Here is a 19896-nt window from a genome sequence, read left to right as displayed (position 1 = left end):
CGCCCCCTCGCTTTTCCCATTTCTATCCCTTGATTTTGGGACCCACAATCCTGGGTAAGGGAGAAACAGCAACATATATTGGTTGACGATTTAGAGAATTTGCTGCACCTTGCAGGGACATTACCTCTATTCCAAAGAGTGTCTTTACTCACATAGCACAGTAACTGAATTGTCAAAAGGACTATTCCACTGCTTCAGAGTGATGGATAACATGGTAAGACTAGTGAATTCCATGAGCATGAGCTTGTTGCCACACTTCATTTGCTGTAAAATAAGTTCCTTGGCCAGAAGTGAAGCATTATGAAATACCATGATGGTGAATAAAGACATAAGAATTCTGTAAGTACACAGACACTGATTTTGGCAAAAGCATTGCAGGCCAGGAAGGCAAATCTGTATGAAGAGTAAATTTCTATGGAGTGAGAACAAAAGAGTTCCCCTTCCATGACAGAAGTGGTCCAATGTCCATCAGAGGCTGGCTGATTTCATAGAAATGGTGCTATTTCAGGGGCTCAGCGTGGGGTTCTGCTTTCAGAGGGGTTGGTTACTCAGCAGTGGCCATAGCCAGATCAGCCATGGTGAGTAGAGATTCATGTTGCTGAGCCCACACATACTCTCCATCTCTGCCAGCCTGTTTTGTTCATTATCCCGTTGGTCAAAGATAGTGACTAAAGAAAGGGACCTGACAGAGGTCCACAGAATGTGTCACCTTGACAATTATCAAGATCCTTCTGTGCTGAGCTTGAGCTTTGCTGAGTATTTACATGGGACATTCTGTGTCCACTGAGAGAGTTCCATCCATTTACTTCTTCCCCAGACTTTCTTATCACCAATGTTCCAGTCATGTTTCTTCCAAGTCCCTGATCATCCATCTAAACCATTAGCCACTGCCCATGAAGCAATGTAGATTCATACCTCTGGGGATCTTTCCTTTCAGATGCAATGATCAACCAGGGGCACTGCTAGAAGTTCTGCCCACTGGGGAAATTCTCCTTCATCACTATCTTCCAGGGCCACCCCAGAGTGTGATTGTAGTGATACAGCCATTCACTTCGGGATGATACCATGATATCATGCAAAACTTTCCATAAACAAAGTCAAATCTTTTCCTTTGAGTCCACTGGTCACAGAGAACATCCCATGAGGCCATGAGTGTGAGTTCCAGCATTAGAGAACTTAGGGATCTGGATCACTGGCTCATTCAACTTCTTCTACCCGATCTGATAGATTCCACATCTACTTGATAGTGAAATGTTGTTATTCATGCCCAACTTAGAGGTTTGGTGGGTTGACAACAGTTTTTCATGGTTAGTTCGGGTTGCATTATAACTTGATGGTCCATGATCAAGCTTCCAGTTTCAAACTGCTATTCAAAAGAAGAAGAGTTTTTCTGAAGAAACTGTCACAGTTTGGCTCTAAGATCCTAAATGTGTGCTCTATGATTTACGTAACAGGTGAGTAGCTCTATACAGGATCCCTGTCTAACACACACACCTCCAGCACGGTGGAATATACTGGATCTAGATAGAAGAGCGGCTTACATGACAGCCTTGAACTACTGCAGAGACTTTTCTTGTTCTCTACCCCACTCACAATTAATGATCTTTTATGGCGCTTGTAAATGGATTGGACTAGCATGCCCAATGAGGTATATGTTTCCTCCAAAATCCAAAAAAGACCATTAGACATTGTGCCTTTTTCTTAGTGCTAGAAGGAGTCAGGTGCAGCAACTTCTCCTTCATATTGAAGCAATACCTTGGCACACTCCAAAACACTAGACCTCTAGAAATTTCACTGGGTGTATGCCTCTGAATTTTGTGGGATTTCTTGCCCTCTGGTATATAAGTATCTTAACAACATATCTAGAATAGTTACTTCATCCTCATCACCAGGTATAGTCAGCATGATATCATTAACGTAATGTACCTGCATGATGTCTTGTGGAGTGGATAGTCATTTACGGCCCCTGTGGACTAGATTATGGCATATTACAGTTACAGTTACTGCAGAATTACACTAGCTCTGAGCTGGGACAGTGAGAACATATTACTGACCATGCCAGCTGAAAGCAAATTGCTTCTGATGATCTTTACCAGGGGTTAACAAACATTTTTATTTCATTTAAAATAGATATTTTAGGCTTTTCAGGGCATATCATTTCTGCCATAACTATTCAACTCTTATTGTAGCACAAAAGGGCCAGAGACAATGCATACATAAATGAATATAGCTGTGTTCTAATAAAATCTTATTTACAAAAAACACCGTAGCCCGGATTTTACCCATGGGCTGTGATTTGCCAACTCCTGGTCTTTATTAACAAGTATAGGGAAATAAACATCTGTCAGATCAATATCACTTACCTTGTGCCAGGAGCTATGTTGATTTCTTCCATCAATAAAACCACATGTGGAATAGTGGCTTTAATTGGAGCCAACACCTGATTGAGATCTTAAAAACCCACTACCATTCTTTAAAATTCATCTGTTTCTGCATAAGGCAAATATGAGAAATAAATGGGGACATAGCAAAAATCACCATCCTTCCATCTTTTTTTAGTCCTTGTTGGCGGCCCTAATCTCCACAATCTCTTTGGGAACGCAATATTGCTTTTTGTTTACTACTTTGGCATGTAGCTTATTGCTGTATAACAAAGAACACCAAAACTCAGTGACTTAAAACAATAACAATATTTTTTTTTTTATTCATTAATGTGAAATTCAGTTAGGTTCAACAGAGACCGTTCATCTCTGATAAACTCATCAGGATACGAAATGTCATCTGGGACTGGAGAATCTGCTTCCAAGATGTCTTGCTCAAGTACTTTTTATATTTGGCTTGGATCTCAACCATGGTTGTCCACTGGGTATCTTGGCTCCTCTTCACAATGGCCTCTCCATGGGGATGCTTGGGCTTCCTGAAAACATGGCAGCTCTTTTTCAAGAAGCCTGGAGGAAAGCTGAAAAACTTCTAAATCACCTAGACTCAGAAGTCCCGTTATCAACTGAATCACTAATAGAAGCTCAGGTTCAAGGAGAGGGATATTATACTCCACCTCTCAATGACAAAAATGGCAAAGAATTTGTAGCCATCTGTAATCCATCACTAGTGTTGTAGTTCAAGAATAACATGTGAACTCTACTCTTGACCCAAAGATTATCTTTTTCCATCCTCAAAACACAAGCCCCGAGGAATGGAGATAAAGGACACCAGAGGAGTTATATCTATTTTATGTTGCTTATGCATCTTGTTCCAATAGGAGTGGTCCGTTTCCTAAGAACCAAATCACCCATCTTCTTATTTTATCCAGATCAGACTTCTACAACATAACAGATTTTTGAAGTGACTGGTTTGAGAGGCATTTTATACTCCATAACTCATGGCTAATTCTCGGAACTGCCTTTTCCTCCCCTTGGCTTGATATATTACGAAGACAAACCTGAACGTTCCTCAAGGGAAAAAAAATCAACAGATCTGTTGTATCTCTATGTGCTATTAGACAATGTCTAAAGGATTAGTGACCAAACTACTGGCCTTGTATCAGAACTTGGAATGATCCCTCACCACTGGGAGAATGGATGCCCCAGTTGGGTGCACACAGCGTGAGTTTTTAGCCTTTGTGCCTTGGTGCTTGGATTCTTATTCACCAACTGTGGGACCTGGGAAATAGTCTCTGTTTTATCTTTGGTTTACTCAGAAGTAGACCCTGAGGATGAATTCCAGAACAAGTAGTTGAGCAGGTGATCTCTGCTAAGGCCAGTAAGGGAGAGGGGAATTGACACGGGATAGGGAAAGAAGACAATGAAGAATAAGTTATCAACAGTTACCACTGTGAACAACTGGAGCTTAATTCCAGTGTAGAACATGAAACTCAGAATTATTCTCCCAAGGGGTGAAAGAGCTGGGGAATTTAGATGAAGGTTAATTAGGTAAGGGAGGAAGCATCAGTTCCCTGGCACTTCTAGTCTTAGGGGGCAGGCAGAGTGACCAGGGAAAGTCCTCAGGCAGAGAGTCACAGTTCTTAACACTTAACTGACTGAGCCATCCAGACATCCATGATTGGACAATTCTATACATTACTCAAGGCTCACCACAGTAAGTGTAGTCAGCATACAATGTTAGAATATTATTGACTATATTCTCTATGCTGTACTTTTCATCGCCATGACTTATTTATTTTGTAACTAAAAGTTTGCACCTCTTAATCTCCTTTATCTATTTCCCTCATCTCCCCACTCACCCCTCCCCTCTGGCAACCACCAGACTCTTCTCTGTATTGAAGAGTCTATTTGTTTTTTGTTTGTGTGTTCATTTGTTTTGTTTTTTAGATTCCATATATCGTGAAATCATGTGGTATAGAGAGTCCAGAAATAAACCCACACCTATACGGCCAATGAATCTATGACGAAGGAGGTGAGATATACATTGAGCAATATTTTACATGACTTACATTGTAACCAGTTAAGAGAAGCTAGACAGGCAGAGGCAAAGGCCAAAAGAAGAGAAGAAAACACAACTATTGATCTCGGTTCCCAAAGGGTCATCACAGAGACTTTTCCTTTCTCCTAATCTGGACACAAGCGGCCGGAATTCTCATGAAATTGATCTTCCCAAGCTAGGAAGCACTGGGCTTTAACACTTATCCATGTATTTGTTCATTCAACAGATAGTTGCTTCATGTATATCTTGTAGGGGCCCAAGGTATGACAAGGGCTCATCAAAGTTATACCGTTGGGGAGACCCGAAGCCCCTCCCGTAGCCCGTTCAGACTATGTGTTTGTGTGAGGCAAAGAGGCATTTGGCTTGCCCAATAGCATCCAGTTCTATGTCTTCCTTATAGTAAGAACTCAGGAAGAAATCAGAACATTTTTATCCCATTGGTTTTTGTCATCTAAAACAGTTGTCAGGTAACAAAACTCCAGAATATTCAAAAATCGGCTTTCATGAGCTGGTGTGAGCCGGTCAGTGTATTTATGTGAGATAATATTCAAAAGCTATCCTCTACCTCATAAAGCTATCATGGCAGGCAGCACCCCAAAGATCTATTTTTCTGTCTTTAGCTAACTTAAAGCTGTCTTTCCTTGTTTGGGATGGCAGGGAGAAAATTGCTGGGTATAAGTGGTAGAAGGGACAATGTCAGAATCATGATAGAATAGCAGCAACATAATTGTTATTATAATTGTAATGTGCTGCTGCATATAAATGGCACTTTCTTTCCAAAGGTCTCACAACGCTTTTCTTTTTCTTTTTTTTTTTTTTTTAAATTTATTCATTTGAGACACAGAGATACAGAGAGAGAGTGCATGAACAGGGGGAGAGGCAGAGGGAGAGGGAGAAGCAGGCTTCCTGCTGAGCCAGGAGCCGGATGTGGGGCTCGATCCCAGGACCCTGGGATCAGGACCTGAGCCGAAGGCAGACGCTTAACTGACTGAGCCACCCAGGCGCCCCTCACAACGCTTTTCTAAATATCTCTTTTAAATTCAAAAGTATTTACTGAAGAAGGCAGAGCAAAATATAATTATATTAGAATTTTACTCTGAACTACAGTTCAATTCATATAAAGAGGACTTCTTGGAAGCTGAATTATTGACATACACATATGGACATTTTTATGGCATATTTTTGACAAAGGAAGTCCCAGGCTATGCGTCTTTGAGGAGAGCATTAAACAGAGGTGCTAACACATTTCCACCTAATGGGGAGACAATTGCCAGGAAGCAGATGGAGTTGAAAAACAAGAACAAGCATCTCTCTACCCCAGCCCCACATTCTTGCTAGAGGTATTTTAAATGACATGGTTCCAGGACTCCAATAAAAGATGAAATCTTTTGTTCCTGGAATAGCAGAAGAGGCTGGAAGTATTTTTTGTCAGATGGCAGGTGTATAAGAAGAATTCAATCCAGGGCGCCTGGGTGGCTCAGTTGGTTAAGCGACTGCCTTCGGCTCAGGTCATGATCCTGGAGTCCCGGGATCGAGTCCCGCATCGGGCTCCCTGCTCAGCGGGGAGTCTGCCTCTCTCTCTGACCCTCACCCCTCTCATGCTCTCTCTCTCATTCTCTCTCTCAAATAAATAAATAAAATCTTTTAAAAAAAGAAGAAGAATTCAATCCAAATAAGTACCTAATACAAAAAACAGGCAACAGGTGAGCAAGGGGGGAAGGCAGAGCTTACAGGGGCTCTTCTCCTTCCGTATTTGGACCACTCCAGAGATTATAAATAGACTTCAGGTGACTGTGAACCCTCAGAACCACATGTAAACTGTGTATGTGTACGAGCACATTCATTACAATGAGGGTGTCTATACTTTATCAGAGCTTTCTGTGGTCTTTTAATCACATGAGTGAAGAACTCCCTAGAGCCTAGAGAGATGTCTTGAGAACATAGATTTGACATTGCTCCTAGAAGTGACCTCCAAACGTCACCGGCTTCAGGATAACTTGGACCTTGCCTATCCCTCTAGGCTCTTACCAGCCATAGGACTTGCATAATCACGTAGGGTGAAAAGATGACACCTATCTAGCACCCAGGTTTGGAGCAATGCAGCCTCTCCTATTATAACTGTCCTTGGCAATCTGGAGAGCTTTGGAGCTCTCAGAGATGCCTCTGTGTGTGTGCCTCTTTGCTGCCCACACCAGTGGCTTCAGATGGGTCTATGTGGTTGCAAATTGCTATGACAAAGTGCTCCAGGGGGTGCTGTGTCTGCCACCCCTTGGTACTCTGCAGCTAAGAGAGGGCATCACATGGGTGGTTTGGATTGCCTGAAGCTCATCAGGTGAGAAAACCTACAAAAAAGACACCCCATAATGCTTATCAAAATGGAGAAGCTACCAGCTGAGCTGCAGTGACCTTAGAGCCTGCTGTCTGGGTCTTAGCGTCTTTAAGTCCTAAGAGTGACTGTCCTGACCCACAAGCACCCGGAAGCACCTGGACAGTCAGCAATTTCCTCGCCTGTCGGAGGCAGTTGACCTCTGCTGAGGCCAGCTTCCACCAAAAATTGACTCCTGTGGGTCTGCCTAGGGTAGGGTATTTCCTGCTACCATGCAAGGGCTTCACGAGGCCAGGCCCACTTGGCAGGGAGGGAAAGTGGGTTCAGCGGAGACAAGGAATGCTGCTGCGGGAACACACCAAGCTGCTTCTCTGTCTTGAAGATGCCTGTCCCTGAGCTATAGATTAGTGGAGAATGAGCCCCTATAATATCCAGTAACCGCAAACACCATTGAATATCCTAAATCAATTAGGAGAATGGCCCTCCCAATCCAGAACGAACGATTGAATCCTTTTTAGGCTTGATGGATGAACAGGACTTGGCCCAGAAACTCCCATGGGACCCTCAAATGTACATATCTCAGGGCCATGCCCAGAGGTCAAGTTGCAGACAATCAAGAACTTCCAGACTGGATATTAGATGAGCTGAGCTTACACAGATACCATCCTGGGAGGCTGAGAAGTTGTAAAATTTCCTGATTGTCAGGCATTAGGAAACCCAAACAAACAAACAAACAAAGGAACAAATAAACAAATGCTTAGGCAGTTAGGCATCGCAACAAATGACCTCATAGCCTCCCCAGACTGGCTGAACTTATCTGGAAGGCCTCATTCATCCACCCCACCCCCGCTCCCAGATATAAGGCGGTGAGCTTTCTGGGGAATTGCTCAAGCTTTGATATTCATACAGATGTGCTGAATACCTTGTTCAAAAGCAGGTTCCAGTTCGCTAGATGAGAGATGAGGCCTGCAATCCTACATTTTTACCTCACTTCCCAGGGTTCCAGACCTGCCGATCCAGGGACTATGCTCTGGGCAGCAGGCCTCAAAGGACACATTTTACAAAGAGGCCATCACCATGGAGACAAGTGGGCACAGGGACTCGGGATGGCTCTCTTTGGGACCTACTTTGGGCTCTGCCAACAGGTGTGATTTCACTCTCCATACTCCAGTTTCTAGAAAATAGAGATGATAAGAAAATCTGTGAAATGGAGCTAATGATACTTGCTCTTTCTCAGCCCCTCATCAATATCATGGGAACAGAACTTGATGGGTGCTAAAGAGTTTCAAGTCCAGAGTACTATCAGCTCCTACTTAAGAGTACCTTTCACAAGGATGGGAAACTGCCTTATAATGAATGACCCCGTGTCCACAAAACTGTTTGGAGTTGGAGGGTGTCATTGTAATTGCATGCCATGGCATCCTTCCTCACCCCCTGTTAGTTGTTTGTTTGTTTGTTTATTTGTTTTGTAAGTGGTTCTTGTGCAAATACAAGATTGACAGACAAGCTGCCCTCCCTCCATGCCCTCGGTCCTTAGCGGAGTTGTCCTTTTTAATGGGCTGGTGGCAAACCTGTGGCTTGGCTAATCAGGGCTCATAAATGTCAGGATGCTTTCCTGGGGCTGATGTGGTTTTTCACTCCTGCATTGTATCTGACAGCCCGTGTTTGGCTACAAGTCCAGGGCATTTTTGACCAGTTAGGCAACGCCCAAATCCTCCAGGTTGAAGTTGAATCCCCTTTTACTGCTCTCGGAGTGCTAGCTGAGGGCACAGTGTATCCTCAGCGCCAGAGACACCAGCACAGATGGGGACGGCTCTGGGCTGATTCTCCTATATTTAACACGGCCCTAATTACCCACAGGTCTCTGAGTGAGGAGGGCTGATGAGCAGTTCAAGTTCTCCGCATAGAAATAGCCCCAGAATAGTTCCAGTGTTGTTTCTAATTGCAATGGATGAGCAGACTGGCTCATTAATCCTCCCCTATCAGCATGCAAACTGGATGCCCCAGAATAGCCCTGATCTCAGCCAGCCCACAGCCAGCTTAGGGGCTGGTGGTTTTGTATCTATTTGGAGCAGGAAGGATCTCCTCCCCAGGGACGGGTGTGTACTGGGGGGTAAGAAGCAGTCTATGGATTCTGGAATCTTAGGTTAATGTAGGAACAGGATGTGGAAAAGTGAAGAATACCACACTGGGTCTGGGCAGGATGGGTTCAGAGCTGCTGTGAAAGAGCTGAAAGATGTCCTTCACACGTCCGCAGCTTGCTCTGGTAGGCTTATCCTTCTGTTCAATTCTCCTTGCTCTGCCCTTTTGGTCTCTGCCCAGTGTAAAATCTGTTATCAGTCATGTACACTTTAGTATGAATGTTTTCTTAATAGGCTCCTGCATGTTTATGGCTTTACAATCTATGAAGGTGATTTTCTTTTACACACCCATTCTATCAGACCTGCATGGCAGTCTTGTGAGGCTGCCAACGTCAGGCATTACTTGACAATTCTCATTATACAAAAGAAGAAATTGAGGCTTGGCAAAGAACAGTCCGTGAGTACCTCAAATCACACAGTTAGCAAATGACAGGTCTTGGACAAGAAATCAGATCTTTTCTCTGATCGTTCTGGGAGATACTTGTTTCCTTGTGAGAGAAATAGAATGTCTTAGTCATAGTTGGGATGATATATGGAAAGAGAAGCCTCTGGAATCAGCCAGACTGGGATTTCAATCTCTGTGACTTTTGGCATGTTGTGAGGATTAAATAAGACAATGCACATAAAGAACCCCTAGGCAGCAAAGTGCAAGTAAGAATCCCTTAATTCCACAATACTAAGCTATCTTATACTTTCTCTTGAGGAGAAGGAGATAAAGCTTGCAGAGCATGTGGACCAATCTTCCTTCCTTTCTTTTTCTTCCTCTGTCTCTCTCTCTCTCCCCTTCCACCTCCACTCCCTCTCTTCCTTCCCTAACCATTCATAAAGCCCCATGTATGTGCTAGGCTTTGTGGGAGACAACAGTAATTTGGAAGTCAAGTTGCCCTCAAGTTCCAGACCATTAATCCTAATCAACTGTCTTTTATATCCAACTGCCTCTGTGGTGTAAAGGCAAAGGAAAAAGAGCTAAATAGAAAAGAGGAGGATTATAAGTGAAATTTTGAGCATCTATTAGCCTCCAGGTACTGTTAGATATTTCTACGTTTATACACACACACACACACACACACACACACACAGAACCTTTGAGGTATTCTTTACATTATAGAGGAAAATCAAAATTCAGAAAGGATAAATAACTTTAGTAAAAATGTGAGGTTATTGTCTCAACTTATCAACCAATATCAGGAAGGAAAAAATACAGATGAAAACCAAAAATAACAGATTTACCCAAGAACACATAAGTTGATGCAAATGAATGTGGACAAGCCACTTACAAGCACAGACCTGCAGCGACACTTGCAATTATGTTCTCTTCCACAGGACCCAGTCCTTCATGCCTTCGAGACCCATCTTCAAAGTCACTACCCCTTTGGAGCCTTCCCAGAGCCTCCTCTTCCTCTCCCCTGATCATTGCCCAAGTATATTCATCTTTTCCATTTTTGTGTCTCCACGGTGTGCTGTATACACTGCCATCCTGCACTGCATCACTGGATTGTAATTTAGCAGTTCAGGTGTCTGCTGTCTACCTCTTGTGAACTCCAGAGGAATGACACCTGCAGTGCCTGATAAATCAACTAAGAAATAAATGGAAAGAGTCTAGTTCTAGATGACAGGAGGCACTCTATGGTGATAGTTGGAAGTTACTAAGAACTCCACCTGCCTAAACACTGTGTCCGGTCCTTTACATACACTGTCTCATTCAGCCCTCATCACCTCCCTGAAGGTTGGCAGCATTGTCCCTATGTTTTTGATAAATGGAGGCTCTGCACAGTCTAGAACCTCACTAGGTCAGGGTTGTGGAGAGTGACGGGGGATAGCACTGGAAGCTCCATCTGCATTTCCCAAAGCCTTGCTCTTTAAACTCAGTGCTTAGCCTTCTCCCATGTCAAAATATGTTGGCTTCCTCCAATACTTGGATAACTGGATGAGTGAGTCAAAGGAGAAACCAAGGGATGGGGGATCAGTGAATAATGTGAAAAGGGAGGAACACACCGGTTACTCCAACTCTTCTACTGTCTCAGTTTAAAATCCTGAATTCCATCGATGGTGGTTGGTACTGATCTTCTGAGGCTTTGAACAAGGTGGGCCCTCTGGAGTACTGGTGAGGTCCATTTCAGTACTGCCTGCCCTTGACTCTCTCAGAACATCACCCTCCATGACCAGAGCACTGTGGCCTTGTAGGATGCCTAAGGTTTTATTGTCAGGACTTATTAAAGTGCAGATTCCCATGGGAAGAGCTGTATATCCATTTTTGGCCATTAATCTCAATATTCCTCCTCCACAAATGTTTAAGAAGTATTGCTTTCCTATGGCTGCTATAACCAATTAGTAACATTGTGGTGGCTGAAAGCAACAGATATTTATTTTCTCACAGTTCTGGAGGCCAGAAATCCAAAATCGAGGTGTCGATAGGACTACACAATCTCGGAAGTCCCTCAGGGAAAAATCCATCCCTTGCTTTTTCCAGCCTCTGGTGGCCTTTGGTGGCTGCCGGCATTCCTTGGCTTGTGGCTATATCACTCCCCAGTGTCCTCATCACCTTTTCCTCCATGTGAGTCTAATTTCCCTCTGCCTCTCTCTTACAGAAACACTTGCGAAGGCATGTAGGTCCACCTGGACAATCCAGAATAATCTTCTCATCTCAAGAGCCTTAATTTAATTGCATCTACAAACACTTTACCCTATGACACAACATTCACAGTTTCCAGAGGTTAGGGTCTGCTATCTGTGTGGGGAGGTACCATTCAGGTCCCTGCAGGATGCAGCTTCTGGGAGGAGACAAGCTCACAGTTCCCCCCAGGAGTTCAGGCCCAGGATGACTTATGAGGATGAACAGTCCTGTGCTTTGGGGACCACAGTCTAGGTTTCCAAGGCCTCAGGAAGAATGAAAAAGAGCAAACACCAATGGAGGTAAAGGGATCTTTGGGCAGATTTCAAGCCCCAATTTTCCCTGAAGAGAGGAGCTGAGGATGAGAAGCCTTCAGGGAGTGGCACTGAGTGGAGGATGGGATACTCCCCTTTTTACTTTATTGTGAAATATTTTCATATTTACAGAAAAGTTGCAAGTACTTTCATATGTTCTTTCCCAGATTCACCATTGATTAAAATTTTGCCTGTATATATAGTATATTATTGTATATATAATTTTATATACTATATACAACTTTATATAAAAAGTGAAAAATAAAGAGGTCTCATGTAAGGAAGAAATCTGCACTTCTCCCAACAGCTCCAAGTGGCGCTTGGGGGTTGGGGAGGGTGGCGCGCTGTCATGGCGATTCTCCTGGTCTCCACCCCTGGGCACACCCCAGATGACAGCCTTCACCTGGGCCTCCTCCCTTTTAGCTCAAGAAACATGCTCATTCTAGGCCTGAAGCTCCACTTTAAGTCCGAGCTGAGAAGCCATACCTCCATTCTACTCCCCAGAGGTTTAGCTAGAATCTAAAATTGAATGAACGGTATGTTCAAGAAAAGAGAACATTTAGAAAAATAGTGTTATTTCATTGCATCTATACAGTGCTGATTGCCTTTAAGATGGAGAATGTTCCTGGGAAGGGCTGGGGGCCAAGCCTGCAAACTTAACTGGGTGTGCAGGTGCACATACCTGACTCTAGGTCAGGGTTTGAGAAGTTTCCAAAAGGGTGGTCATTGCTGGGAACCCTGATGCCAATATTCATGATCCAGGGTCTGATTTTCCCTCTTTCTTTCTGGCTTCATCTCTTGTCCTCACCTTCCCACCCTTACCTTCTCCTCTCCCATCCATACTCATCAGAGCCCACCCCTTACTGGCATGGAGTTCCTTATCTCTACCCAAACTTTTCCCTCCTGTTGGAACCCTCTTCTCCATTTTCTCCTTGTCTGTCAGGTTTCAATTCAGATGTCTCTTCCTCCAGGAAGCCCTCCCCGGTCTTCTGAAATCTATGTCGTATGCCTCTCTAATATCCTCACATTGTACTTACAGCCTTATCACTCTGCTTTCTAATAGCCACTTTGCTTGTCTATATCCCCTAGTCGACTGTGTGATCTGTGAGGCTTGTTCACAGATTATCCCCAGCGCCTGGCACATTTCCTTGCATATGGTACATTACCCATAAATACGTGCTGAATAAATTCAATGACTAACTAGATTACTATAGCCATGAAGACAAAGATAAGTTGTTGTCTGTGAATTCTCCTTAGCATGACCCATCACAATTAATAGAAATTTGAGTACATATCTTTAAGGGATTTGGGGTTAATTCATCCAAAAGAGGCATTTACAGAATCCTAGAAAATCCAAGACTGAGTTTGGGAATGGGAAGGAGAGGGCAGGCCAATCAGAGCCCAGAATTCTGCCTGGTGACCTGGGGAGCTGAACATTTCCTCATCTTGCCTTGTAGGAGCTGCCCCACCCAGGAGACGAAAAGACAGCAGGGCCCAAGTACAAGGACTCTTCCTATTGTGGAGACGGAAGGGGCAGTGCTTTAGCATTTTTCTCTACACTGGTATTTCATAGTCAGCAAGCCATTCAGGTGAACGCACACTGAAAGAGGGTTGAATTCCAAAGAAGAGCTTCCCACTTTTTCTCCATCTCTTTAGAAATAATATTTAGACATTAAGGAATTTCCCCCCTTTTTTTGGAATGTAAGATTTCTACATTAGAGCTCCTTTTTCTCTCTATTTCTGTCCATTGGATGTTACACAAGGCTAAACCCACCTCCCTGATTATTGATTGCTTGGGCATCTCATGCATTCATTCAGTAAGCACTCAGTGGCCACTATGCGCCAGGCACTGCTTTAGGACTATAAAGTGACTGGGATACATTATAATGACACTTAATATGATTTATTTAAACCATTCCATTTAATTTCTTGCTTTCAACATCTTGTTTTTTCTCTCTCTCTGTCTCCATGTTCCCATACAAAGAAAATGTGAAAAGCACATACAGCATGCACATACAGCATGCGCATGATTTGATCGGGATGCATTTGAGGGCAATAGCCTCATTTGAGAGAAGAGTTTAATTCAACACGGAGCTGCTCTGTGGAATCTGTGCAGGGGATGACTTAGAAAAAGCAGCCTGAGCCATGTTTACTGGAGCAATTAGAGCCCACTGCCCTCAAATGGATTCTTACATTTATAGGCAAAAACTGGGGTCAATAAAGCCATCACAAAGAAACGTACAAAGTTGCCTGGGTCTCTGGAGAGGTATTTGGTTGAGTCATTGGTGGCATCAAATAAGAGCCGGGGTTTGTTTTACATTCCTTAGGTGTTGTTACTTTGAAAAGGAAGGAGAAGGCAAATGTCACTGTCACCACTGTCCTTCAGTCTCTCATCAACCCCCCACCTCTGACCAAGTGCGCATCAGCCCTAAGATAACAATGAACACTTCTTACCAAGTAAGTGAAAGGAGGGTTGTGAAGTATTGTATCATTTGGGGGTCCATACTCACCTTTGTAACAACCCTCTTAATAATATAGGATAATGGAAACAAAGTATCTTTTCCTTGCAAATAAACCCAGGTTTTCCTATACCTGTGACAATGGGCAAGCTTCATGGTAACCAGCCTTGAAATACTAGTGATCTTCTAGTGGTGGGGTGGTGCGTGGGCTGCAGAATTGGGGCCGTTACTTAATAAAGAGCATTTCACAGCTCTTCCCAACAGGAAATTAGGAAGCACGGTACAGACAAGCATAGGGATCCCAGACCAGGATACCACCATGCCAAAGGTTTTGAATGCAAAACTCTTTTTGCCAAAAGACCTTGAGACATTTGGGCAGAAGGATGCCAAAAGCTGTTTGGCATTCCAAAGGAAAGTTTCCCCATTTCATTTTCCCTTTAGATTTGTGTAGGGAGGATGGAATGTATTGGCTAGATGTAGACAGACTGAAAAATGGAGGATTAAGAGAAGGAAAGGACAGATGATCCACCGTTCTGCCTTCCAGCCAGTAGCTGTCCAAAGCACTGTAATTGATTGGCATTCACTTTCTACTTTATTGCCAGTGTTTTCTTCCAGCTTAATGAGGAAAAAGAATGTGCCATCTGAGATGTAAGTATAGGCCACATGTGAATGCACAGGAAAAAATTACAGGATAAACTGCCAGGCTGCTCTCGTCTGCCGGGGAGTGTCACAGAAGGATATAGGAAATTTCTAGGCCTTCATGCTTCTGCAGCATGGGGAGGGGGGACCCAGATTTTACCAATCTGAGGGTTTCTCTGCCCATTACTGAGAATGTAATAAGAGATCTCCACTGACCCTAGGGCTTCAAAAGGTGATTGGGGCACCCAGCTAGAAATAGTAGCATATCCCCAATGAAAAGAGAGAAAGCTAAATGTTATTTAAATAGGAGAGAAAAAGCTTTCTCTGATCTTAAATAAAGAACTGGCAACCCGTGGTTTGATGAGTTTGCTGAAAACCCCAGCCTCCTTAACCACACCTCTGATGGAGATTCTCTTTCTGTGCTGGCTCAAAGTTAACCTTGGGTTTGGAGCCCGAGGGCGAGGATCAGACACAGGCAAAAAATATTCTGGATGGAACTGCAAAGGGCAAGGCTAGCAGGGGCCCCTAGGAAAGGATTAAGAAAATCTCAGTGCTGCAATGTCTGGATGAGAGCAGGAAAGAATTTCCCAGCTGAACTGGCTAAAGATCTTCCCATGTTCCTTAGCTAGACATAATTGGAAATTATCCCAAAATGGTATTTAAAGGGTTATTGAGTGAATGTAATTATAGTAGAGTTACCTGAACACAGAAGTGGCTCTAGAATTGAAATCTAGGAAGACTTAATGTTGGCAATCTGGATGGAGGTGGCTAGCTGGGACCCTTAAGCTGAGGCTACACTTGCATTATAAACATAAGGTTTTTACTTAGATTGCACATCTATTTGGGGGAGCTTGAGTGGGGCCTGAAGGTGGCCTGTAAAGATTCTCCAAGTCAGGTTTTTGTTACCCACTCTTCTCTTATCATAGTGTGTTTTTAGCTATTTTCCTCATATCATCCTGTTGCCGGCATAAAGCCCCGAACATAAACAACCTTGGGAGGTACTGACATAGATAATTGGTCTATGTGGACCACATTGACCACTGTAGTTAAGATGACAGCATCCAGCGAATGCAACCCAGATAAGTGACTCTCTGACCCAATGCTGCTTTTATGAGGCTTCTTGACACCAGGGGATGCTCTGTGTGCAAACAGTAAAGTCATACTTGAAAACAGTTGTGGTCTCTTACCGGGTTGTTTTGTCTGGCCAGCAATCTGCCTTGCAAATACATGCACTGTGTTCTGGGGACCGCCTCTTCCTCCGGATCACATGGTGGGAGCACCATCTGGAGCATGTCACTTTGCTTTGGGTCACTGTTCACTGGATGGGGAGTGGGGACGAGAGCAAGATGGGATTTTGGAATCAGATCTGTAGGCATTTAGAATTAGGTGAGTGATGGGCAGTCAGTTCCTCTCCAGGCAGCTGGACACATACTATGTGAACGTATGAGATGTTGGTGTCTATGACATGTGGGAGGAAAATAAAATGAAAACAGGGATTCTGAAGGAGCGGAGCTGAGAAGGTAAGGGAGAGGCCAGCTCACGGTTCTCATCCCTTCCCTCAGGCCAGGCTTCTCTTTCCTTGGCTTCTCCGAGGTATGAGTAAATCCTCACTAGGCTAGTTTCCCCTTTTATGGCTTAAGCTTGGCCTGAGTGGTTCCTGTTACTTGGAGCTTCAATAGTCCTCCCTTGGAAAGTGGCTCAAAAATGTTTGTAATCCCAGGACCCTGGAGCACCCGGCATCTGAGAACGAGATGCGCCGTCCTAAGAATGTTCACTTGCTTCAGCTGGATTGTGCCAGACTTTGTCTTTAAGTCTCTGTAGACTTTGTGGGTAATCATGACTTGTAGTTAAGTCCTCATTCTGGAGGGTAGATGTTGAAGAAGGATCAGACACATTATATTCAGCATTACAGGTGATTCAGCTTTAGATCCTGAGGATTTGTTCAGTTATTTTGGGCCATGAGAGACCAGAATGTTGAGCCATAACTGAACACGCATCACATGTGCTCAGAAGGGAGTTCTCATCTTTAGAGTGAACAAGAGGCCATTTGTACCACTTTACTCATCTCAATTTACTCCGACATCCCTCCCATGAAGGAGTCATGAGCAAGTAGCAAATTTCCCGAATTGAGAAGATGAGGCCTAGAGAAGTATGTGTTCAAGATTTTTTTTTTTTTTGTCTTTTGAGATTCGTTAAGAGAAGAATATATGAGTAAGCCCTTCTCTTGAGAGCCTGTGCTCATCATACACATGACCCAGCAACTGAATGGCTAGGCATATACTCAAAAGAATTAAAACTTATGTCCACAAAAAAGTTGTTTGGAAATGTTCACAGCACCATCATTCTTCATGGCCTGAAAGTGGAAACAACCTAAACATTCATCAAATAATAATGGTAAAAAATTTTGGTATAGCCACATCTAGGCTATTACTCAGGCACAAAAAAGGGAAGGAAGTACTATTAAAGACAAAATGACATTCTAGCTGTTAAAAAAAAAAACAGCATTTTAACATTCAGGACACTTGTTAAAGCAAGATAAAGAAGAGCTGATCCAAGGAGGAACATCATGCTGAGTATAGGAACCACTGCATGCGGTCTTGCCCTGGGCAAGAGAGATCGGACATGACTCCCAAGACAGCACGGGCAAGTGGGAGTTTATAAGCAAGGAGCAGGGTGGGGATCAGTGGAGAGAAAATTCCTAAGAGGAAACATCAGAGTTAAGGGGAAATTCTGGTTAAACTGACCCAGCAGGATTCCTGCTGAAGTCAGGCTGGAGTGATGAGACATCACCCGGAGAACCGTGGAGAAGAAGGAGCTTGAACAGATACAGAGGGTGGGGTTCTTGGCAGGGTTCTCGTTAAAATCAGATGATGCTGAGACAGACATGAAGTCCGAAAGTCAAGGCCCAGCTGAAAAGTTCAGGGGAGGCTCAATAGTGTTGGTCAAGGACAGGCTCTGTCAGTACTGATGCCTGACGGCCCAATGGACGAACCTTGAAGACATTACGCCAAGCAAAGGCAGCTAGACACAAAAGGCCACAGAGTACACGCTTCCATTTGCATGAAATACTCAGAATAGGTGAATTCATAGAGACCGAAAGTAGCATAGTGGTTGCTGGGGCCTGGTGGGCAGGGGAATACCTACACTGACTGATAACGGGCTTTCTTTTTGTGGTGAGGAAGATGTTCCGCAACTAGATGGTGGTGAGAGTTGCGTGATTTTGTGACTGCACTAAAAACCACTGAATGGTACAACTTAAAAAGGTGAATTTTATGGTGTGTGAATGAAGTGTCAATTTTTGCAAAGTGAATATCCATCCTTCTCCTGACCTGTAGTGTGGAGAAGGCTGGCTTTCTCATCTCCCGTCCTTGTCAGTATCCCCAGTATGAGGAGAGTAAAGAATGAAAGACACAGAAGCTACATTTCAGCTCACTGCCCACTGAACCTGGCAAGAACACGGGAGAACTCACAGACCATCTCTGCAGTGGACATCTTAGGAAAGGTAGCTCAGACCCAACACGAGCCCTGTGGTCTAAAGGAGAGGCCAGTGGTCTTGTCCTTCCCAGATCACTCACTGAGTATACTTAGTGACAACTCTTCGATCGTACCTCGTGAGTGCTGAAGTAGCTGGAGATCTTGTTAAAATGCAGAATCTGACTGAGCAGGTCTGGGGTGGGGCCCAGATTCTGCATATCTAACCCTAATCCTACCCCTGTGGATGATGCCAACCTGACTGATCCCCAAATCACACTTGGAATAGTAAGGCAACAAGTAAGCAGGAATTCTATTTATCAGGGAAGGCTCCCTGGAAGAGGAGTTTAGACCAGGTTTTGGAGGCAGAAAGCACAGATGATTTGCCAGGGCAGACAATGATCTTCCAAGAGCTGGGATCAAATGGTTGAAAGGTGGAAACATGCGAAGCTGGTATAAAAGAATGACAGGCAGACTGGCTTGGCTCTCCTCGGGAGGGAGAGACATGTGGTGGGGGGAAAAAAAATAGAGGATCAAGGAACTCTTTTGACATCTGGACGTGTCACACTCGGCCAGGAATTCCGAGGCTGTGTTGGCTGGAATGTTGCTGGCCTGGGAGCCCTCCATAGGTATTAGTCTGGCTGTGCAGTCCAATTAGGAGAGGAAATAAATACATTTCTTTCTTTCACTTTATTTTATTTTAAAGATTTTATTTATTTATTTGACAGAGAGAGAGAGAACACGAGCACAAGCAGGGGGAGCAGCAGGTAGATAGAGAGGGAGAAGCAGACTCTCCGCTGAGCAAGGAGCCCAATGTGGGACTCGATCCCAGGACCCCGGGATCATGACCTGAGCTCAAGGCAGATGCTTAACCGACTGAGCCTCCCAGGTGCCCCTCTTTCACTTTATTTTAAAGATGCTTATCTTTCTCTTCTCAATGCAGGGCACATGTTTCCTGCTCTTTTAAAAATGGTTTCATGTCACTAGGTATATGTCTTTTAAAAGGTGCCAAATGACATGTCTCTTTTCTTTCCCTTTGAAATGGTGATTTACAGTCCTGACCGCAGCTTCGAATGATCTGAGGAGCTGTGTAGACCATCAGCGCTCAAGCCTCAGCTTTAGACTTTTTGATGTAGTAGGTCTGAGGTAGGGGCTCAGAAGAAGTATTTTTGGAAAACTATCCAAGTAATTTGAATGTGCAGCCACGGATCTCTGACCCGATTCTACCACCTTTTGCGCACCTAACAGGGTCCACACTGAGCTTCCTTGGATTACCTACTAAGAGGCTGTCCAAAGAGTCCAAGGTTGGGCGGTTTCATAAACTTTTATAAAAAGTATGACCTATGCCTGACAGATTTCATGAAAACAAGTCCAGAGTTATTTGGCACTGGTCGATAGTTGTCTCTATGAGCCAAAATGAAGCCCACTCCTCAGGAAGGTATTAACTCAAGAAACTCACATATGCAATTTTTCAAAATGGACATTGATGGTTTAT

The sequence above is a fragment of the Leptonychotes weddellii genome, chromosome 6, assembly GCF_054177405.1.
Source record: "Leptonychotes weddellii isolate Sample4059 chromosome 6, ASM5417740v2, whole genome shotgun sequence".
Taxonomy (NCBI): domain Eukaryota; kingdom Metazoa; phylum Chordata; class Mammalia; order Carnivora; family Phocidae; genus Leptonychotes; species Leptonychotes weddellii.
The sequence above is the reverse complement of the archived record's forward strand: the minus strand, read 5'-3'. Positions refer to the sequence as shown.